The following is a 23,406-nucleotide window of genomic DNA, read 5'->3' as shown; positions in this document are numbered from 1 at the left end:
ATGGCAAGCACAGCTTTATTTATATGTTGCTCGCTGTATTTACTTTAACTTTTTTTTATTTGTAAAAAGCGCCAAATGCCGCGCTTTCACTTAAATATGCTCCTGTCCCCCCCCTACTGCTGCATGTACTCCTCGCATTTAAGAAATCTGCGGGAGCCATTGTTCCCCTCTCCCCATCAATGCCCTTTGTATGCTTTGTTTCATTTTCACCGGATGCAGTGTCCGCTCTATAGTGTTTGCGTTTTTTCCTATATTGGGGTAGCTCTCACAACCTCTGCCGCAGCACACACGGCGCTACCTCGACTCCTGTTGCAGCCAGTGCTCCAGCCCAATACCAGACTTTGTCACTTTCATGCTTGCAGCCCCACCATGGACAAGGGGGAGGAGCAAAAGGAAGGAGGGTGCCAACATTTTTTACCGATTCAGAAAAGGGGGTGGTGATGAACAGAGTGTCTGAATTGAGCAGACCACTCTTACCCAGTCCAAAGATCAGGGCTTGATCCATCACCGTTATTTATCTCACTGCCCCATCCCAGCTCAGAGCATGGCTATATGCAAATCAGTCTGTCCCTGGCCCAGTGCATCATGGGAACAGGGCAGACTAAACAACCAAGCCAATTCTTCACCAGAAAGGAGACAAGCTACCGGGGACCGGTTTCTGGCATTTCAGCCGTCTTCGGCCCGGCTTGCTTGAATCCTGATGGAGCAGTGAGAAAGGGACTCATGTCCCCCGGGAGCTCGTTTCCTTCCCAGTGTAAGAATTGGCTTTTGTAGTTTGGTTTGCCCTGTTCCCATCATGCACTGGGACAGGAACAGACTAATTTGCATACAGCCAGGTTCTGAAACTGGGATGGTGCAGTGAGCTAAAAAACGGTGTTGGATCTAGCCCTGATCTCTTGACTGGGTGATAGCTTTCTGCTTAATTCAGAGACTCTGTCCCTCACCACCCCTTGTTGTAAATAACATTTTTTACCGGCCTTCTCATTGTGTCACTTTAAAAACGGGTTCTGCGGTGTCCTAAAACTGCATTGGCATTAGGAAAGCAGGAAAGGGTGAACATAAGTTACCCCCGATCTCAGTTTTTAGCTATCATGTAATGCACAGGCAGGGTCGGATTGGGATCACAATTTGGCCCGGGCACTGACGTAAAAAGTGGCCCACAATCAAGGGGCGTGGTCCACATTTAAGGGGCGTGGCCCACATTCAAGGGGCGTGCCCTTTCATGAAACACCATTTGGTTACACTTTGAGGTCTAATTTGTAGAGAAATATTTAGTAAATTAAGCCCAGAATCACAGGTTGTTGAGCAGATGCTGGGACTCAAACTTGAATCCCCATCTCTGCAACTCTGGCATCAGGCCACATATGCCTATGCACAGACCAGAGAAATTTTAAGGCATGGGCAATGTGGGCTCTGGCCCAGGGACCCAGCCTTTCAGGGAGCCCCCTGATAGAGCCAGCTCTGCTCTGCAGAGAATCTTGCCCTAATGACAATGCATACTCCTTAAACAGATTGTTTTAAATACCATTTTTTTAAATGTATTTTTAATATGGGCGATGAGTAAGAACCTATCAGAGATTTTGCAGAAAAATGTGTTTATGTTTCATGCAACATCCATAAAAAAATGTCTTTGAGATCAAACAGGTCATCACATATGAGAAATGGGAGGATGTCACTGAGATTATTTTTTGTAATTTTAGTGAGCTGCTACTGTGTTGTAATAGTGAAAAAACACGTCAATGTCCTTGAATATTAGATGTCAATACATTAAGAATTTGGACAAGTATGGTAGTGCACTGTCCAGTGACCAGCTGAAAGAGGGCATCAAAGATGTGAAATTGGATCATAAATTTAAATCTGTTCCGAACAGGGGCCCCAAAAATATGTTTGGCCCAGGGCCCCCAAAATCCATAAAATGCCCCTGGCACAGACAAGGAATGAAAGTGGGAGGATACTGTTCTTGCCCAGGACATAGGGCCAAGGTGACAATGGCCTACATGCTGAGCAACTACAAAAACAGCAAGGCCCCTTTCTGTCACAAAATTATTCCATCCCTCCAGCGAAGGAGCACCTAATAAGCAGGAAGCCCCTGATATTACTAACCTACTCAGCCCTCCCAGACCTTCAGCTCAGGAGCACATGAACAGCAGTAAGGCCCCTGCAATTAGTAAATTAATCAGCCCTCCCCAGCCCTCCAGGCCTCAGGGAAATGTCCGGGCAGGGAGCACAAAACACAGCTGCTGGGTCATCCACGTTAGCCAGGGCGCGTTATCCGGGGGGAGGCTGAGGTGAAGATGGTGCAAGTTACAAAAATCACCTGGCCCCCACAGCGAGACCCATTCTTCCTGCCCACTATGCCCTGAATGTGAAGGGCTGTGGGCGAGGTGGTTAAACTAACACTGTTTCAGAGCTGCGTGTGCCCCAGGGGGGCCGAGGTGAAAATGGCTCAAAGGCCTGAGCAACACCTGGCCCCCAGGAGGCAGATATTTGCAAACAATCACGTCTCCCCAACCCACCCCCAGCGTAATTGCTTTGCATGGCAGAGGGTGAAGAGAGGCCACAGGGGATAATCGCTGAATGGCCGCACAGGGAAGCTGCATTCATTTCTCTGTCTCCGTGCCCTCTGTGGGACGTTTTTTTTTCTCCCCTTTCTAGTCCACAGTGAGTACTCTCTGTGGACTGGGAAAGGGGAGAAAAAAATGACCCACAGAGGGCACAGAGACACCGGCCTTCGGCCCATGCCCGAATACCCGCAGTGCCAATCTGCCCTTGTGCACAGGAACAAAAGTAGCATTTAACAACGACTCATTTAGAGCAGTTCCTTATTAAGTCATCTATCTGCCTGTCTGCTGAGAAGTGCCTTTGGGCACGAACACCGCTCAGTGCCTGATTTACACGCGCAGCTGGCACACGGTTAATGTGTGTGCTCATTAGCAAGAATGTTACGATTGGGTTCTTGTTTGAGTGAGTACTTTAAACAACAACGTTCTTTCTCAGTCGGTCGCACGATTTTTCTCTCCATTCTTGTACACTGGCCTACAAAGGTGTAGATTGTTTACACTACAAACAGAAGCCCCCCACTACATCTCTTCACATCTGGGGTTGTACTATTACAGTGTTGTATGTAAGTAACCTGAAATGGGCGAGCCAACAAATTAATACAGAGAGCCAAGACAGGGCCGAAACTTGGTGGTGGCGTGAAGGAAAAGATACCTCCCCACCTCCTGTGAGAACTCAGGCATCCTGGGCATCTGTTGTTTATAGTTGGCGGGAGGGGGGGGGGTGTAGTGATACTTCCCCGTGTCTTTCTCTTAGTCCCTCTTGTTATCTCCCTGTCTCCTTTTGGGACTGCCTATCCGGACTGGATTGTTTACTCCGACTCGCAATACTCGTCCTGCTTTAACAAGCATTTGCAATGCAATAGGTCTCGTAGTTACACAAGTTTAAGCTAGTGGCATTGTAAATAACAATGCTGTTTAGTTCTGTTTTAAAAAGGGAAAACAAAAATAAAAGGCATTGTTATTTGCAATGTCAATAGCTCAAACTTGTGTAAATGCGAGACCTATTTCATTGCCAATGCTTGTTCTTTCTGTTGCTCTGGATCAAATTTTGTTGTGGGAAAATAAGTGCCGGTCCGCAAAATGAGTGACGGTAGGCTCCAGCTTCATTCAAAAGCACCAATCAAGCACTGACCTGCTCCCTGAGTGTGAAGGGCCCAATCACCCTGTCACCCGCCCGACTCCCCACAGCAGTTTCTTGTATCAGGCGTGTTTGCACTGCTGCTGCTGTTCTTGCTGCGTTGGTGTTGCATGTTAGTGGAGTTTGGGGAAAAAAAATCATTATAAACCCGAAAACGATTGCCATCGTCATTTCTTGGTTCTAACGTCTCACACTCTGTTCACAGCCAAGAACTCAGACATCTGGAAATCAGAAAGACAAACTCGAAGATGCATCGTTTGCGATTGGATATGTCCTCTGTAGCGTGATACTTATATGCTCTGGTAAGTCTCTAGAATAATACTATTTATTTCAAATCCTTTCATGTGTTGTTTAAATATTTATCATGTTTGCCCCAGTAATAAATAACTGTAAATACGCAATGCCTCTTGCTGCATAACTGTAATAAGATGTTTCTAAGTCAAGGAATGATTAAGGACATATTGTGGCTGTCTATAAAGATCTAACAGACAACTAAAGCTGGCATTGGTAGGTGCACATCTGATAACTAAACATATGTGGGAATAGCAGAAACTTAATTTAAATACGATCCTTGGCCCATAGTATAGGGAAAAGTATATGAATCTGATGCTACTTGTGCAAGAAACCCGACCGACTGTTAGCACTGCAGAAGGTGCTGCAAGGCCCATGCTGTATTCCTGAATTCACACTAATAGCTACAGTGGACACAAAGGTAGGCAAATGTAGGTTTCCGTGGTTGGACATTGAGATGCGGGGGATGCTGCAGAGGTCGCATTGGTACGGGGTGGGGGAAGCAGACGAACCTTATGTCCAACAACTGCAAGTTGAGATTATTTTGCATACCTCCGAGGGAACCATTTAGGAGGTAAGGTGAGTGGGCCTGGGACATTCATCAGAGCCCTTCCCCCTTTCTTCTGAATGGAGGCTGGGGGTTCACATGTGCAGACATTGTGATTGTACCAGGAGCCATGCTGTCTGTATTTTTCCATACATGCACCCTGTACCCCAGCTGTTGGGGCAGGAATCATCCCTGCCTGGTACTCAGGCATGTTCCACTGCCCTGAGTACCCAAATGGATGTGTATATTGCATTTATTTTGGCCCTAGTGTCACACTAATATAAGCATTTTCACAGAGGCCTAGGACTATGTGAAGTCTTAGTCCTGTCAATTTGATGGTTGCAACATGCGTGCACTCATATCAAAAAGAAGACTACTACCCCTGTCCTGGGCTTAGCACTTAAAGTAATTGAGAGAGCATACTGTGTTTATTGAAACTGATAGTGTGGCCAGACCCTATCATCTGTGTTACATCATTCTTATTTAAAGTTTTGCCATCGTGAGTTTGCCCAGAATCTTGATTTGGCATCAACTATACATGCCAAGGGCATGTGCATGGTTTGTAAGCGTACACAACATATGCCGTTGTGCGGCTCTGTGTGTGAATGAGCCTAAATATTGAAACATTTTGTTCCTGTCTTGGTTTGACACAAGATTGAGCATGAAGCCTGTTTCCTAGGACAGAGGAAGTGTATTGACTCCGTTTCTTTTACCGGCAGTGCAGATCTGAATACTGAAGTGTGGAGGATGGAGTAAAGGCTACCTTTACAAATTCCCATCAGTACATTTTTTAGCAAGGGTCTGTTGACTGGTTCTTCCTGCACACTGGCAATGTGTTGATTGCATGGCTTAAGGGTGGGCCTTCATTTTCTATTTCACTAGGCGAGGAAGTTTCTAGGTCAGGCCTACACTTTTTTTCCATCCTTGATTTCTACTTCAGAGAGGCTGATAACACCCAGATACAGATACCACACACTTCATTTTGCATGTGCCTTGGGTACTCCAGTCTGGAGACAGCCCCTGTGCTACGTACCATAAGATGCATCACTCTTGCACAATGGCTTTGTCTAGAGAACATGGTGAGAAGGACATCTGAATAGAGAATCACCCCAAAATAGTTCAGAATTTTCAGACAGTGGATTCACATCACCAAGTCTAGAAATGAGTATAAAAGTGGGACCCAAACCATCCAATTGTGTTCCAAATCCAAGTCCTTCATGACCCAGGACCTGCGTGGCAAGAAGCCTGCCTACAGACAGAGGGAAGGAGTCTGTCTGGCCCTGCAGCATTTCAGATAGTCCAGGAGGAGAGAGGACCAGTATTTCCCAAAGACTGAGGGGCATCCAGAATGGGGTTGCTATCTGAGGGCAAGATAGGAGCAGCAGCCCACACGGTAGAGGGTCCCTCAGTCAGTTCAGTTCAGTTCAAAAGCATTTATTCGATTTGTAAAACAAACCATACAAGCAGAACAAATTTACATGTGTAATATGAATTCCTAAAATTTCATCAAGGTTGCTAGATCTAAAAACTATTTAAAAATCCCTCCGTCATTTCCAACTGATCCCTGGCTGGACCCACCTCAAGTATCTGTGCCTGACGGCCCAATCCGGCTGTAACTGCTTTTGAAGCTGCATCTGCCTGTACGAGTGTGGAAGCTAACTGGATCTGCTCCTGACGAGTAAGGAAAGGCTACCGCATACTTGCTGCACCACCAGGGGTAAGAATTAAAAAGAACTTTGAGGGTGCATTGACTTGCAAGGGAAATACGGACAGGTGAGTGTTAGATAGGCCTGCCAGGATGATGTTGCTTTAGTTCATTCGAGGGAGAACCAGAACTTGATTGGTCATCTGAATGTCTATAGTAGAGATGTAGGTATTGACGCCTTTTAGGAACTTCAGCTGATACCAAACACTGTTAGCTGTCTGATTTTTAGGCATATGCTAAAGCAAGTTGTCATCAAGGATGAACCCCAAGGAGTTCAGGTTACAAGGACTCCAGGTTTGGGCGAGTCAGGGGTTGCATTCATAGCCGCAAGGCTAACCACCCTAACATAACTGTGAGGTCAGGGGATTTGAGTTAAGAGGATACGTTTGTTTCAGGGTTCAGGACGAAGTCATATTGAGGTATCCAGCAGTGGGGGGTACTCAGAATGTGGGAGAGCCGAGAGATATCATCTTAAATCTTACGTAAATGTATGTTTAATTTGTGTCAGTCAAATGCATATAACGAGCACAAAACTTGGGATGTACCATGTTACAACGCATACCGTTACAACTACCTACTATTACAACGCGACCATTACAACGCATACCATTACAACGCATAGCGCTTTGAGGTGCTGGATAGTGGTAAGTATAATTTACTATTCTAACTCCAGTCCCCGTGGACCCTAGGGAAGGTGTTGGATAGTAAATTATACTTATTCCCTATCCTAGAGCGCCCCCCAGCGCAATGCGTTGTAATGGTATGCGTTGTAAAAGTCGCGTTGTAATGGTAGTGCGGAGTAACGAATGCGTTGTAACAGGTCTATACCCAAAACTTGACCATTTTAAATTCACTTAATAAAATTAAGTGAAATTTTAGAAGTTACAGATTTCAAGGGATATTATGTAGGAGTTCCCCAGTGATGACTAGGGTACAATGTCTCTGGTGTAGAATGGGGCAATCTTGTCACCCCTCTGCAGCCTTTATTTCTAGCAGATACACTTTTATGTGGCTGAAAATACATTTTATGTTATACTGCAAGTCTTTGAAAGGCGCTAAACCCACCTCAGGAGGGGTATCCAGGCTCACTAGAACTCTGAAGAGAGAAACTGGAAATAAAAAAGAACGTCTGCGGCGATCTTAAAACATCAAGTTCTTCCATTTATTTTTAAGATAATAAATTGATGGTAAGATGGGTTCTGAGGCAAAAGTTTCCAGGTTTAAGCCACCAGGTAAGAGAAGGGACATCCTTCAGTACACGTGGTGGATGCATGCAATAACTGCGAGATGAAGTGTACTGGAGCAGAGAGCTCTAGTCAGGCCGTATAGGGCAACCCTGCAACTCAAATAGTGAGGACCAGTGCCATAAATTGCTACTTGCATGTGACAAGCAACATAAAGGTGACACATTTATGAATATGTAGACAATTTAGAACCTTGAGTTGAGGAGCCATTGAGGTGCAAGCAGCAAGGTTACAAACCAGGAAGGTGGCAGTGTTCTGTACAATGTAAACCCTCTTTACAAGGTACTCAGGACTGCTTCCGTAAAGCATGTTGCCCTAATAAAGACAGCTAGTGATCAGGGCTGGAGTAACAGTCTAATGGGTGTTAATGGAGAGGCCCCTGAATATTTTGAAAAGAATTCTGAGGGTGAGTTAGTTGATACAGACAGTTTGCCTCCTTCTTTTTGCCACCATGACTTCACCAACCGAGACTCCATAGATTAACATGGGGGATGCTGGCTACAGTGACTTCCAGCATTTCCTCCCATAGGAACAAGATAGGACATAGGTATCTAGTATCCCTGAACTCAGAATTTAATAACACCTCTTTTAGGAAAGGTTGTTTTTAAATCCTGTGTTTGAGAACAGCACTTTTAGAAAGTTGCTGTTCTCTTGTCTGACCCTACTGTGTGCCTTGGCCTGTTTGTGTATTGGCTGTCTGGTTTGAGAGTGACAGGGGCTGGGGATTCCCCAGGAGGCTGGCTGAGTCAGCCCTAGGCTGAATGACTGAATTTGCAACCTGAGTGGTGGGAGGAGTTAGCACCTGGGCCTGAATAGGGCTGTGCCTGCCTGCCACAATGCTGGCTCCATCTCCTGCTGGGCGGCTGACGACCCTGCCCCTCACTCTGAAAGGAAAGGAGCAGCCAGGAAAACAAAGTACTCAGGAGACACCCGGAACTGGTTCAGACCGGGCTCAGGGCCCACTTGCACAAAGAGAACAAAGACTTTTAGGGGTATAAGTACAGGACCCTGACAACAGAAAATTAGATCATCCTGGAATCAAGAAGGAACCTCTGCCAAGGAGAAAGCTGACTCTGAAGAAGGAAGACTGTCCTGCTGTTGCTCTGCTGGACTGACCTGCTGTTGCTTTTCTGCCAAGGAGAGGGGAAGGACTTAGCTGTGGTACTGTGTCCCCTGTCTTGAAGGAATCTCCAAGGGCCTGAGAAGAGCTGGCTCCCTGTTCTGAAGTCCCAGGAAGAAAAGGACTTCACCCCCAACTTCTCTGAACTCTGCTGAGAGAGTTCTGTCCTTCATAGAGTGCTGGATCCAATTGTGGGGCCTCTGGAAGTTGTACCTGTGCTGGGAAGCCTGAAGCTAAGCTTGAGAGACTTTTGCAAGTGAAAAGTGTCGCATCGCTTGCTTGCGGAGCGCATCCCCGACAGTGCGAGAGTTTCCCGCCGCTACGAAGGTCGAGATCGTCGCAGCGCCTGACTGCTGCTGGTAGAGCAGTTGCATCCTTCGTTTGCGGGACGCACCAGACCGGTGCGGGAAAGTTGAACATCGCTGCGAGTGCTGTCGCAGAGCCTGTCGTCGCTGGGTGAGATCGCTGCACCGATTGCTAGCGGACCGCATCACGTCGCAGCGAGCATCGTCACAGAACCATCACATCGAGGAGCTGCGAGAGAGAGGATCACCGCTGGACCGCGCCTCGTCGCCCCGGAGATCGTCACAGCCCCTACGAGATTGTCTCATCGTGCCTTTGCAAGAACAAACTTCCTACGGAACCAACGCACCGGAATCCATACAAGTGGCCTTCCTCCCCATACAGACCGGGTTCGTCGCAACACGCCCGCTGCTGCTGCGGGGCTGTCGCATCACCTCCCCAGGGTCTCAGGAGCAACGCATCGCTTGTTTTCCACCGCACAAGCTTCTGCTTTTGGAACTTTGTTGCAACTAAAAGGTACTGTGAGTAAACGTGACGCAACTGTGAACTTTTCACGCATCTGTGGATTATTTTATCGCAACTTAAAGAACTTACATTACAACCTTAAGAACTCTTTTGAAACCATATTCTTGAACTGTGTATGTTGGATTTTTGTCGTTTTGGTCTTGTGTAGTTTAGATTAAATACCTTTATTTTTTAAAACTGTTGTGGAGTCAGTTTGTGGTGTTTTCACTGTGTTACTGTGAGTGTTGGTACAAATACTTCACGCATTGCCTCTGGTTAGCCTAGACTGCTCGTGCCAAGTTACCTAGTGGGTAAGCAGGGGTTATCTCAGAGGGTTATCTCCTTGCCCTGACTAGAAGCAAGGGTCCCTATTTGGACAGTGGTACCTACCTCTGTCAACTAGAGACCCCCAGTTCTAACAATATTATATTAGGGAAGCGCAATATTCAGTACTCAATATTTTGGACCCACACTGTCAGTCCATAAATCTAACCACCTCATGAAATGTTATCCTCAACAGAGAAAATCTAATAAATTGACTCAATATATTTGCAAATTACTCGCACATTAATTTCCTTTACCATATTATGAAATCTGGAATTTCAAGAAAAGTCTTCACTATGACAACAAGATACAAGGAAACATGGTGTTATTTAATGTAAAGCATAATTTTACACAGGGATAATAATTCTGCTGTTTCAAGGGTTGTTGATGCACATCACAGTTTTCAGATGGTAGGTAAGTAGAAACAAGCAGAAAGAGGAAATTGAGCCTTGATTGTGATTTGCAGGGAACATTCAAAGAGCAAATACTTCTGCTCTTTTCCAATATCTATATGGCTATTTTATAACATACACTTCTTTGTATCCCCACAAAAATGTGCATTAGGGTGCTCTAAGGATAGGTGAGCAGAGCTGATCCTCCGTAATGGTGGAGGAGTGTCGCCTCACTAGTCAGTCAGCGGTCAAACAAAAGATAAAATGTCCACTGATTCACTGAACCGATGCCGACTATAAGCAGAATTCTAACATAGTATATAGTCCATCAACACGCAGACATCTTCCTTCTTTCCAAGTGCTGCGAACAACTAAACTCAATAAAACTCATCATAAACTTTGATGTGGAATGATCCAGTCCTGTCAAACCATTTCGGAGACATCCTATTCTGGAAAAGAAAAGACAGAATAGGTCAATAATATATAAATAACCCTTAGGGTGGGTTATTAAGTGGAGGAATAATCTTAGCCTCCATGTCTTTAATAAAATCCAGATTTTCTTCCCCCCAGGCTGTGAAAACCCCACATTTTATGACATGACACAGAGGCTAACATTATGCAAGTTTCAAGTGCACTAAGCACATTGTCGATCACATTTGTAATTGGTCAAAAATAGCAGTTTTTAAACATACTTTCATTCGACCAGTCTGTGGCTCGAAGAATATCTTGGAGCCCTCCACCTAAAATAAAAGCCTTGGAAGCTTATGTGCCTCTAAGGGAGTGTGCACCAAAGATAGAAACATCCACGCCACTCTCACCCATAACCTCTTTAATCCATCTCGCAAGCGCAGGAGATGAAACTGCTTCATGTGGAGATCTGTGTGAAATCAGAAGTTGACTTACATCTCTTCTCAAACTTTCAGTTCTCTTTTCACACTCCTTTAGGCATTTCACAACACACAGTCTTTCAAAGAAAGAGTAGAAGATAGAGGATGACAGTTTTGGCCCTTTTGAGATAAAAACAAACTCCCTGCTAGTAACATCTAAAGCTTTAACATGTGAGGTTCATCTAAATGATACCAGGCATAGTACGACTGTAAGTTTTAGGAAATACATTTAAGAGAGAGGTTTACATTATCACCCCAGGAAGATAAAACTTGTAAAATGTTTCTAACATCCTTTAAGGCAGTGTATTTTCTAATTGGAGGGTTTAGGACCCACATACTTCTCATGATTTTCTTCGCCAAGAGGTTTTGTCCCACTGAGACACCATCAACCAAGGAATGTTCTGCAGCTATGGCTGATCTATTGACATTAACTGTTCTGTAACTTAGGCCGGAGGTAAATAGTTCTGATAGGAAGTTTACGATATGAACTAGATCCGCTGAAACAGGATCGTAGTGTCGTTGAAGACACCAGCGAACCCATTTGATCCATGCCAGTCGATATGCCTTCCTCGTTCTCGATGCTAAGGCTTCAGGTATGAGTCAAAAAGCATCTTGCAAAAGCCCTGGGATTTGCCGTTGTCGCCTGAAATCTTCCAGGCCATCAGAACCAGTGGTCCTTGATCTATTAGGGGGAGTGGTTCGCCTTCTGGCCCCAAGAGTACTTCTCTGAAAGGTGATATTAGGACTGGAAAGTCTATGGTCATCTCCAGGATAACTGGGAACCATGCTTGAGACCTCCAAAGGGCGTTACTACTACCATGCTCTGCAGGTACCAAGGTACATGTTAGAGAAGCCATGGAAGAATGACAAACGGAGGGAAAGCATATGGCCTTAGACCCTCCCAGTCTTGAAGGAAGGGATCCACCCTGCTGGTCGAGGATCCGGATTCCAGCTGAAGAAGTCCTTCAACTGTGTGTTTGGCCTGTTTGCAAAAAGGTCTGTCCCGAAGGGACACCATTTGGCTTGGATGGACATGAATATTCCTCTGTATAGTTCCCACTTGCTTGAGTCCTTGAAATTTCAGAACAAGTCTGCCACACCATTGTTTAGACCAGGAATGTGTTCCACTATAACTGAGAGCCCTTTGTTCAAGCAATAGCCCCAGAAGCCTTTAGCTATCTCTATAAGACCCTTGGAATGGGGTCCCCCGATCTTGTTGACGTATCTCACTGCTGACACACTGTCCATGCACAGCATTATAGAGCTTTTCATTGAATTCTGGGTGAAGCATCGAACTGCAAATGAACCTGTTAATAATTCTAAGCAGTTGATATGCTGTTCTTTCTGGTGCTGTGACCAGCGACCCCCTGTTGATGAGTCCCCACATCTCGCACCCCACCCTTCGAAATTTGCATCTGATTCTATTATCAACTCTGGTGCTTCCCCAAAGATGGCTCTGCCATTCCAGGCTTCCACATTCTTTAGCCACCATAACAGTTACTTCTCAAATCCTAGTCTAAGGATGTCATTTGTGATTAGAATTGTGTTGTTCTTAGAGACTTCGCTTTGATTCTCTGAAGAGCTCTGTAATGCAAAGGGCACTAAAAAATGGCTTGTATCGTTGAGTAGAGGAGACCCAGGATCCTAGCTAGGAATCTCGAGGTGGTGTGGCCAATGCATCAAGATGGAGGTCGCACTTTGATAGTGCTCTGGAGCCCTCTTTCATCCGCGTGGAGATCCGCTGCCATCAGTGCCCCAAATACCCCCACTACCTCTTCAGCGTGCCTGCCAGGGACAGGAGCTCCCTGCCTGCTGTTTTTCCGGACCTGGCAGCTTGCGGGGGAGCACATCGGCCGAGGTGCCGTCTGCCTTTCCTCGAGGGATCAAAATGGCGGCACCCAGCCCTGAATCCCCTGCATCGGTGTCCCGCCAAGGCTCCGCACGGCTGTGCACGGTGCCATGGACCAGCCATAAGTCTTGCTGCCTGTGTCGGTTTTTGTGACACGTGGAGGATCTGGCTTCCCCGCCTGCAGCAATGCACTCACACCTCAGCGGCCCATCATACCTACTCCTGTATTGACCTGCTTCTACTTCCTGTCACCAATTGCCAGCTAGTCTCTGGTGTCTCTATTCTCCCGCAGGGAATCTCGGACCACTGGGCTATCTCTCTTCACCTGAGACACACCTCTGGGGGTCTGTGCTTGGTATGGAGGTTCAATGCATGGTTTTTGCAAGACACGGACCTCAGGGATGCGCTTGCGGTAGAGCTGAAACACTATTTTCCGACCAACTCGGGCTCAGTCTCTTCTGCGGGCACGTTTGGAGGCCGGCAAGGCCACCCTGTGTGAAGTGGCTAGAGGCCTGGTCCATGCGAAACGGGTGGAACAAAACGCACGCTTGATCCAACTCAAGACACAAGCCGCTTGGCTGGAAGTGACCTCGGGAGATATAGTGGACACCCCGGAGCTAGACAACTGCGATGCTCCGTGATGAGATCCGTCAGATCTCCCTGGATTCGACCAAGATGCTCTGGTGCTCCTCCGTGGCACGTGTCCTTGGATGGGGTGACAAAAATGGTAAGATGCTTCATAATCTGGTCTCCTACCCCAGAACTAATAGAATTATTCCTGAAATCTGGGACGCCGCTGGTACCTACCACCGTACCTCGGTGGCTATCACCCAAGCATTTGCGGGCTACTAATCCTAGCTCTATTCTGCCAGGCCCCCCGGGGCCTCCCTAGCCGACCTGCTGAATGGAACCGGAGCCCCCCTCCCTTGCTTACCCCAGACCACCTCAGCGGACCTCGATCTTCTCCTTTCTCCTGAGGAGATCCAGGGCGCTATCTCCCTACTCAACTCTGGGAAGACACCGGGACCTGATGGTTTCCGCAGGAATACTACGCGTATTACCACAACGTATTGGTCCCTCACCTGGTCGACCTCTTTCAACATATGGTAGAGTTGGGCTCTTTTGCACCGGAGTCCGACGTGCCACCATAGTGTTCATTCCGAAAACCCAACCACCTTATCTTTCCTGCGCAAAGTATTGCCCGATCTCTCTCGTCAACACTGAAATGAAAATCTTTGCTACGGTGTTGGTGCAGCGACTTTGGCCCTTTCCTGCATGAACTGATCCATCCGGACCAATGAGGTTTCATGCCTGCTTGTGGCACTTGGCATTGTATACGGCGCCTCCATCTTGCCCTAGCCCATCGTCACCTGCTCACCCCATACTTGGCCCTGCTGCTAATAGACTTTGACAAGGCCTTTGATACAGTGGATTGGGGCTACTTGGAGGATGTATTGGCCATGATGGGCTTCAGACCCCACTTCTGAAATCTCATCCGAGTCATGTACACGAGTCCTAAGGCAATGGTCCTGACCAATGGCGCCCTCTCAGAAGCATTCCCCATTCGCAGATGCACCCGTCAGAGATGCCCCATCTCGCCGCTTTTATTCACGCTAACAATGGAACCTCTGGCATGCCTCATACGTAGTGACCCTCAAATCTGAGGGTTGTCCTGGGACCCTCACCAGATTGACAAAATTGCCCTCTATGCGGACGATGTTCTGCTTTTCTTGACTGACCCGGAGACCTCCGGCCAGCGCTGTCTGGAGGTGCTTCAGAATTTTGAGACAACCTTGGGTCTGCGCCTAAACCCGGCAAAGTCCTCCTTGGTCCCCCCTCCACCCCTCGTGGGCCTGCTTTGATTGGCAGTCCTCTATCCCCCTGCCGAGGCAATCATTCAAATATCTGGGGATTTGGATACCCTTACTTCCCGAAATAGAGTGGGCTCTAAACCTCATGCCCCTGGTCACAAAAGACAAATCCAACCTTAAGCGTTGGCAGTCCTTCATGCTTAACTCCTTGGGCAGAGGTGCACTTTTTAAAATGATGATCCTCCCCGGTTTTTTATACATCCTTCAAAATATCACTTTCTATCACCCAGGTAACTGGTTCTGTGAGTTTGACGGGGTGCTTACCAGAATTTTTCTGGGGGAATAGGAGACCACGTCTGGCCATGACCTGCTGTCGGATACCTCCCTTTGATTGGGGTATGGGGGTGACCAACCTTCACCTCTATTACCTGGCCACCTAAATCATTGTCATCCATGACTGGTTTGCTGGAGGCTAGTCCGACACGGCCTACCGGACCGAGCTCAGAACTATGGACTTATCACAGATTTTAGCCTACCTGTATGGGACCCCCATTCCGCTGACCATCCGGCGAATCACCAGAGTGGTCCTAACACTGCTTTGTGTCACACGCAATCGGATAGGGAACTCACTTGACACGCTTTTGTGGCATGGTACATGGCTGTGCAATGTATCGGCTCTCCGAGGGTTCCAACGATGGGATCAGATCGGGATTACACTCCTTGGGGACATCTGAGTGGGAGACCACATTCGGACCTTCTCTGACCTGCAACAGCGCTACTCCCTTCTCCCTACTCAATTCTACAAATATTTGCAACTTCATCACGCCCTTACTACACATGGCCCATCTGGTACCTCACTCCCTGAATTTGATCCGCCGGAAGCTCAGGTCATGATGGGTGATTTGGGTAAAGGGGGAGTGTCATGAATATATCGCTCCCTAGTGCATAACGGCCCTGTCACCTTAGATGCATTGTCGGCCCGCTGGGAGGGATGGGTTGGTCCCCTGGAGGAGGTGGGCTGGCGAGGCACATTGATGGCTCCCAAGACTCTGACATGCTCCTCAAAATTAAGCCTCATCCAGCTGTACTTCCTCCACACTGCATATCTCAGCCCTGCATGCCTACCCAGGGCGGGTCTACGCCCCTCACTGGATTGCATGCATTGCGCCCAGGCCCTGGATCATTTTACCCACATGGTCTGGCAATGCCCCGATCTCACCTCCTTCTGGGCGGGTATAGAAACTGAACTCACATACACTCTGGGGTGGCTGGTCCCACATGATCCCATCCGCCTCCTTCTAGGGGTGTTTGATGGCTTGGACGGTTCTCGAGCCTATAAATGTTTCTTGGGCACAGCATTGGTAGTGGCCAAACGGGACATAACGGTGGAGTGGTCGCAGGCAAACCCTCCCACTTGTCGTAAATGGTGCCGGGGTGGACTGGTGCGCACCCCAAGAAGAACCTCTCTTTGAAGTCCGAGGCTGCCCTGAGAAGTTTGAAAAGGTATGGGGCAAATGGCTAAGCATACTGGATTGAACTTTACGCTGACTTCCCACTTGCTTTGTCGTTTTATTTTCTGTCCAAGAGGGCTATTACAAGGGCCTTGTGTTTCGAATAGGCCCCCCTTCTATCTGTTGATGATGGATGCTGATGTATTCTGCACCTTCTCTCTGTCTTATGTTTTTGTTCTTATAAATGCTAATAAAATTGATTATCAAAAAAAAAGAATCTTGAGGGAAACTTCTTCATTGATAAAGTCTTTCTGAGCTCCTTGCGAAGTTCCTCACCTTTTCCCCTGGAAATGTAAATTCTGTAGTCACAGTTTTCACCATGAAACCCAGGAATTGTGTTTCCTGGTTTGGTATTATCTATGACTTCTTTGTGTTTATTTCAAAGCCTTAATGTTCTAGTCGGTGAATGGTGAGTTCTGTGTGTCGGGAGACTACGGACTTTGACTGAGCCATTAGAAGGATGTTGTCCAGATATATTATTAATCTTACGCCCCTGTCCCTTAGCCAGGCTACTACTGGACGCAAGATCTTGGTGAAACACCAAGGGGCCGAAGATAGTCCAACGGGAAGGGTGCAAAACTCCCAGAGTTTCCCTTCCCATGTGGTTTGGAGAAATCGATGCTGTGGGGGCCAAATCGGGATAGTCATGTACGCATCCTTTAGGTCTAGTCATGTTAGCCAGTCCCCCTTTCTCAGGACATCCCTTAGGAGGTGGATCCCCTCCATTTTGTAGTGGTGGTATATTACCCATTCATTTAGGGTCTTTAGGTTTATAACCGGTTCTGTGCTTTTGTCTTTCTTTTCGACGAGTAAGATATTGCTGACAAAGCCTGGTATCGAGCTCTCTTTTATAGCCCCTTTGGCTAACAGATCTTTTACCTCTTGGTATACTAACTTCTTGTGTTCTTGTGAGAAGGTTATCTCTCGGGTCTCTTTACTTGTGTGGAGATACCTGAGAATTCTATTTTGTATCCCCTGACTGTATCTAGAACCCACGGGTCCTGTGTTACTGATCCAGTGGGTTACCAGCACCAGGTAATCTAACACCACATACTCACCTGACCTATAAATTCATTCACAACCTACTGGAAATAACTGCTGGAGTCATGTTTTGCAAATATCAAGATAGTTATTTCTGGCACCTAACCAATCTTTCACTGATCAAAAAGTTCTTTCTTTTGGTCAATGTACCAATTAGTTGAACTAGCTAAGGGTGAAATGACATACATTTTCTATCTACTTACACATTGGAAATAATAACAGTCTGGATATGTTTTAAATTTTCTCTCAGATTAATTCATGTGTACAACTTACAGAGTACAGAACAGGCTCTGTTTCTCACAGAAAGGAAGAGTCAAACAATCAATCAAAATGCATTCATTTATACTTTGCAATGACACTGCATAGAAGGGATAGGATAGGGAGAAAAGTTCATAAGCACATACACAGATATAATTATAATTACCAAGTATGGTGTGAAAACCAACTCCTAGGCCCAGGAGCTGGAAGGGGTCCCCCAGGAAAGATCTGGCAAACAAAGGCTTCAGGACAGGAATCGGGACAGGACAGACGACCTCTCTATCACCGACGCTTGCGTAGCACCCCTCTCTGACACACTCTTCCTCCTCGAGATTCTACCGCAATCGTCTTCCAAATTAATTTGCTTAAGATAATTGGTTCAGCAATTCAATTCTTCTTCAGCATCACTCGTCACTCCGACTGCATCCCCGTCTCATCTCTGCAAAAGCTAGCTAACTAACTAAAGCTTCCTCAATTATACATTTCTGTATGCTTGTACCACCCATTAATGATTCAAACTTATGAAATTACTCACTCTAGTTGGTCAGGCAAGGGGAAGTGATCATTACACCATGCTTATTTCCCAATATTTGTTTTCAGTTCTTTGTTTAAAATCCCACCCCTTATTATTTATACTTTAATCTTTATTCCCACCCGCATTCACCTCACAATTGTCACAAATTATGAAAAGTATGCAGGTTGTCATCCATTTCAGTGGACTGTTGTTCCGGTTCTCAGGAAAGTATCCTTTGGCGACCTTGGACGATGTTCAAGTTGACATCGCATCTTCCAGCTTGATTGCACTATGCATGTGCGGTAGAACGAGAGGGAATAGGCTGTGGTTCACGTTGATAGGCCCATAATAATCAATATTGAAAGAGTCAAAAGACCAATGTTAAAATCAAAAATAAATGGTATCACTGTATACCACCTATCTCTACTCTAATCCGATTTACTTATTATTACTCGCCCCGCATTAGCATTAGTAATATAGCTGAATTTAGTTTTCTGCAAGCAAATGGCAAGCATGTGAGTCACAAAGCGGCCATCTTGTTAGCTACTGCGCAAGCGCAGAAAATTCCCTCCAAGCATATATACGTCATACTATGTAGATGCAGTAGACGCATGCGCACTAAAGATTTTTGGGTAGCGGCCATTTTAGAATTACACTCGAGTTACTTATTAGTAAAACACATAGGCAAGCTTTGCTTTCTTGTAAATGTAATGTTGTGCATATTAATTTCCACAAATACAGGTTCAGTACGGGTTAGAGGTTACGAGAGTATTGCATACAAGCAAGTCTCTTTTTCACAAGTCCTTGCTCCATCATTACCATAGTCCAATTTCCAGAGAATAGGGCTAATCTCCCTCCCACCTTTGTACGAGTACCTGAAGGGTTTTTCAAGATTCCTACCTGTGGATCATCTCTGTCTTCTTTCACTCCGGAAGGGTCTTCCGCAGCTTCTTTGTCTTTGTGGATAGAACGATTGATGGGCGGAGAAGGTTGATTGCGAAAACTTAGATCCACGTCCCAGTAAGGTCTTGAAGTTGATTGCCCTTGACTGGGGAACCAAACCCGCATTCTCCAGGCCCTACCAAAAATTCTGTCCTGAAACACATTTTTAATTTCCCTCTTAGATTTTTTAAATGAGCTGAATGCCATATTGGGCCATATCTCGTATAAATTCTTCCCCTAAAAGAAGTCCTTGTGAGTTGGGTCCTTCTTCCTTTATTGCCAACTCTATAATTTTGGGGTCAATTTTAAGGAGGACGCCTTTCCTACGCTCATTAGAGATGGCCGTATTTGAAGGAAGTGGCCCTTAGGGGCCACCCGGGTTACTTATAACCACCTGCTGTGCCTTCCTGAAAATGAAGAGCGGGTCGGACAGTATAGAATACAAACATACATTTTATTAGTAATATTCTGCAGAGGAGTCCAATCCGACCTGCACCCTAAGATGTCTGCCGACTTAACTTAAACTTCTGACTTGGTACCTAATGCTTCGTGTCTGTACGATATTAAAGCCATTGTTAGCAGTTTGAGGAATCAACTTCATATTGTACAAGATGCTGTTTTTGCTTTGAATACAAGGCGTATGGACTTATTAGAAACTAATAATAGCCTGATTGAGAAATGTTTATAACACCAGACTTGTAATTACCTGGTTTGTCAAACAGTACAGCCCATCAGCCTTCCGAGCTCAGCTAACCCTGGCAGAACATTCCAGGGTAATTGTGCTACAAGGAGTAGTCATTCATCTTTCATTCCTGCCTTTCCCTTATACAGATATGTTACAGATCAAAATTGCTCAGGCCTTTTGGTTTTTGTGTTGTAAAGAATGCTCCTCCTGTAAATTTACAGGTAGTAAACCAGTTTTAAGCATTTTCAATCTGTGCCTCTGATCCACACTTGGCTGTGCATATACCTGCCCCAATACTCTAAATTAGGTTCAGACAGCGATTTTGTTCAGGTGGAGACACTTGTGCACACTTGCTCAACACTGATCAGTTGGTTCTTCCACCCAAACAAACACCTTTTGTGGCTCTTTTGGTAAATATATCCCGCTTAAGACTAAAGTCAGTGAAAATTATTCACAATTAAAAAATAAAGGGACACATTAGCTAACTACAAGGCCTGGGGCTGAAGTAAGCATTCACACTCAAATTAACATGGTACGTAAGGTTGGGTGAGTGGGGTGCAACACCAAACCTTTTTATGGCGATTGGATAATGGTTAATTTTAATAATAGCTGGTCTGCAAGCAGAATCCTTGCCTCTTTTGAGGGTAAGGAAGATTCAGCTATGAGTTTCGGCTACGGACGTTGGGGTTTTTGTATAGGCCGGGCACTATGCAAAGTCTAAGAACTCATAGGCTTACTTCATCCCTGTCGAACCAAGGTCATTGTGAGGTACATCTTAGGCCAATTAAGGAACCTGCTACCTCTCTCCCCCTCTTGAATAGATTTAATGCTCTTAATACACTTGTGAATGTGAATTGACTAACTCCTACTGATCGCAGTATAGTTATGGATCTGAAGGGGAGGAGCTGACTCACCCTCTATAGAAACTGATGTTACTGATCAGCTTAGTTTTTTGTTATGTAACATTACAGGACATGAAGAGAAGGCCATTGATCTGAATTAGTTAGATTTCACTAAGCCTCATTGCAGACTCTCCCTTTAAGAAACCTGGTCAGTTAGAAATATACCCTTCTTAGATGGTTTTGCTCATTTGTTTCGCCCAGCTATTCCATCCTCTTATGGGCGAGCTAAGGTGGGGTGGGAGTTGTATCCTAATATCCTTGACTCTGAACTGTCTGATCGAAGAGTTAGAAACAAACTCGTCAAATTGTGGGGTGATCTTCTTAACTTTCCCTAATAAAACAAATCTCTTGATTTTAAACATCTATATTTCTGATGGCCACTTCTTCCACTCTGATGTTATTGCCTCTATGGGTATGGTCAAAGAGAATTATGAGACATTTTCCTTAGCCTCCGGCTCAAGCTCCACTCCTTTCATCCCAATAGTATTTATAGGTGATTTTAATATCCATCCCTGTCAAAACGTTTTTTAGATCTACCAGGATTTCCCCATGGGGGATGTAACCTCACTTTTTCATTTTTACCACACCCCGCCCAAGGGGAACAGGCAAACATTTTAGTTCAATCTTTGAATCTGGTTATTCAAAGCTTTTCGGGGCATCCTCCTTATATTGGTAGGGGCTGTGAAGCCATAGTAGATTAGTAATGTCCTCAGCTCTATACTTTTTCTCCAACCAACTACAGGGCTCTATTGTCAGGTTTAAGTGATCACAATCCACTGGAATTGATGTTAAAGTTTTCAATTCAGAAATAATTTCTGTCGACCCCTGCCACCAACCATCTAGCTCCCATGGGTCAGGACAGGTGCCTGGAATGGGCAAAAGTGTTCCCAGTGGAGTTTTATGGAAATCTATTTTGTCAGAGGAGTAGTGAGGTCGAATGCATCTTGAACCCAATTCTGAACCTATAGATGTCTTAAATTTTTTTCTGTGCTCTGTGACAGTGTGAGGGACGCCCTCACTGTTACTAGTAGAGGCCATACTGTTACCAGGGTGGAATGTTGGTTTGATCAGGCATGTTCCAATGCCAATGATGATCTAATGAAGGCCCTCAAGCGTTCTCCAAGGGATAGAAGGGAGGTGAAACTTCAATGTGGTCTTTGTAAAAAGGCTATAAAGAAAAGAAAATAGTTTCTTGAGGACAATGTTTGGGTCAGTATTTGAGTGCCACTCTTTGGAGAGTTCTTCACAATCCAATCCTAGGAGCTGAGGACTTGCCAATTCTTACCTCAGTAATAAATGAGGATATATGGTTTGAAAATTGTTCACATATTCACTCACTTGAGGTAGAGACAGATAGTTTAATCCAACCTACCATGCCGGAACAGTCAAGAAACTCAAGATTGTCTTTCTCTACTGAAGAAGTTGTGGACGCTCTTTTGGCATTAGCTGGAAATTGGGCAATGGACACTGATGGAGTTGCATTAGATCTGTTTAGGAGTTATTCCCTCATCTGGGACCACCTGTTATCCAAGGTACTAAATGGTGCTGTGTTATCAGATCCTCCTAGTTCATCGGCTCAATCCATCACTGTGCCCATTTTTTTTTAAAAAGGCGACCGAGCTTATTCAAGATGTTACAGGTCCATCCCCTCGGTAGATGTAGCTGTCAAGTGTCTTGGGTCAGGTGATTTTGGAAAGGCTATCCATGTGGGCCAAGGAGACCAACATAATTTCCGACCCACAGTACGGATTCAGGCCTGACTTAAGTATCATCGGCCAGTGCCTGAACCTGTACATAATAACCCAGAAGTACACCGTGGCTAAAAAAGGCACCCTCTTCCTGAGTTTTATGGACCTTACCTTAGAATTTGATCTGGTGAACCGTACTAAGCTTTGGTCAATGATGTTGGCAATGGGGGCCGATCCAGCCTTGGTGTCCTTCCTGGGGGACATTCATAGGGACATGTCTACGCCTGTCAGGTTCATGCAGGATGGTTGTTGTGCAAGATCTTTTTCCATTACCTGAGCTGTATTGCAGGGGTGTATCCTGGCCCCATTCTTGTTCATCATTTATATTAACCACTTAGAGTTAGTGTTGTTAGACAAAAAATGTGATGTTCCCCAAATGGGCTCTCATTTGTTACCAGTTCTGCTGTACGCAGACGGTGTGATTCTAATGTTGAGGATGGCCAAAGGGATGGAGCTGTTACATGACACCATTGTAGATTTTATAGATCATTTAAATCTCTCAGTAAAGTACACACAATCATATGTAATGGCCATCAGTGCTAATCTCACTAAACATAACGTTTTTTGTGATAAAGTCAACATTACACAAGTTCATACTTTTAGCTACCTAAGTATTCAGTTTGATTATAGGAACACATGGGGTCCTCTAATCACTTCAAAAAGAATAATACTTGCCTGCTCTTGGGGGTCAAGCATGGATTTTGGCGTAAGGTTGGGTAGGAAACGTATTAAGGCCTGTCTCCTAGTCTACAATGCCAAATACGTGCCTGGCACATGTTGTGGTAGTAATAGAAGGGTGTTCCAGTATCTCAGTGTCATTCAGGGTGAGGAGAATAGGTTTTCCAGATGCATACTGGCTGTTTTCCACAGTACTTCAACATTTGCTGTCCATGAGGAATTGGGTCTTCACTTTATCTCGGATACCATTGCACTAACTCTGTTACAGTAGATATTTGTATGGTGGAAGAGTGAGCCAATCTTGAACTAAGTAATTATTAAGGATTGTCTTACACCAGACAACATAAGAGTTATCTCATTGCTTGGATATATAAAATCTGAGCTTTTTACATTGGGCCGTCCAAATTTATATTCATACCCCGAAATGATAACTAATGCAGATTACAAGTGC

The 23,406-nt window shown here is 45.5% G+C and overlaps 1 long non-coding RNA gene across 1 annotated transcript in view; it reads left to right on the top strand.

Annotated features, from left to right (window-relative positions):
* The window catches only part of LOC147685219 (uncharacterized), a 113,157-nt gene that overhangs the window by 64,184 nt on the left and 25,567 nt on the right, over window positions 1-23,406 (top strand). Inside the window, exon 2 of the long non-coding RNA XR_015300413.1 lies at window positions 3,905-4,001. This is a non-coding gene — a long non-coding RNA (uncharacterized LOC147685219). The remainder of the gene's footprint in view (window positions 1-3,904; window positions 4,002-23,406) is intronic.

This window comes from Lissotriton vulgaris, chromosome 10, assembly GCF_964263255.1.
Source record: "Lissotriton vulgaris chromosome 10, aLisVul1.2, whole genome shotgun sequence".
In the NCBI taxonomy this organism is placed as follows: Eukaryota; Metazoa; Chordata; class Amphibia; order Caudata; family Salamandridae; genus Lissotriton; species Lissotriton vulgaris.
Note: the sequence above shows the minus strand (reverse complement) of the source record. Positions and strands in the feature narration are given on the sequence as shown.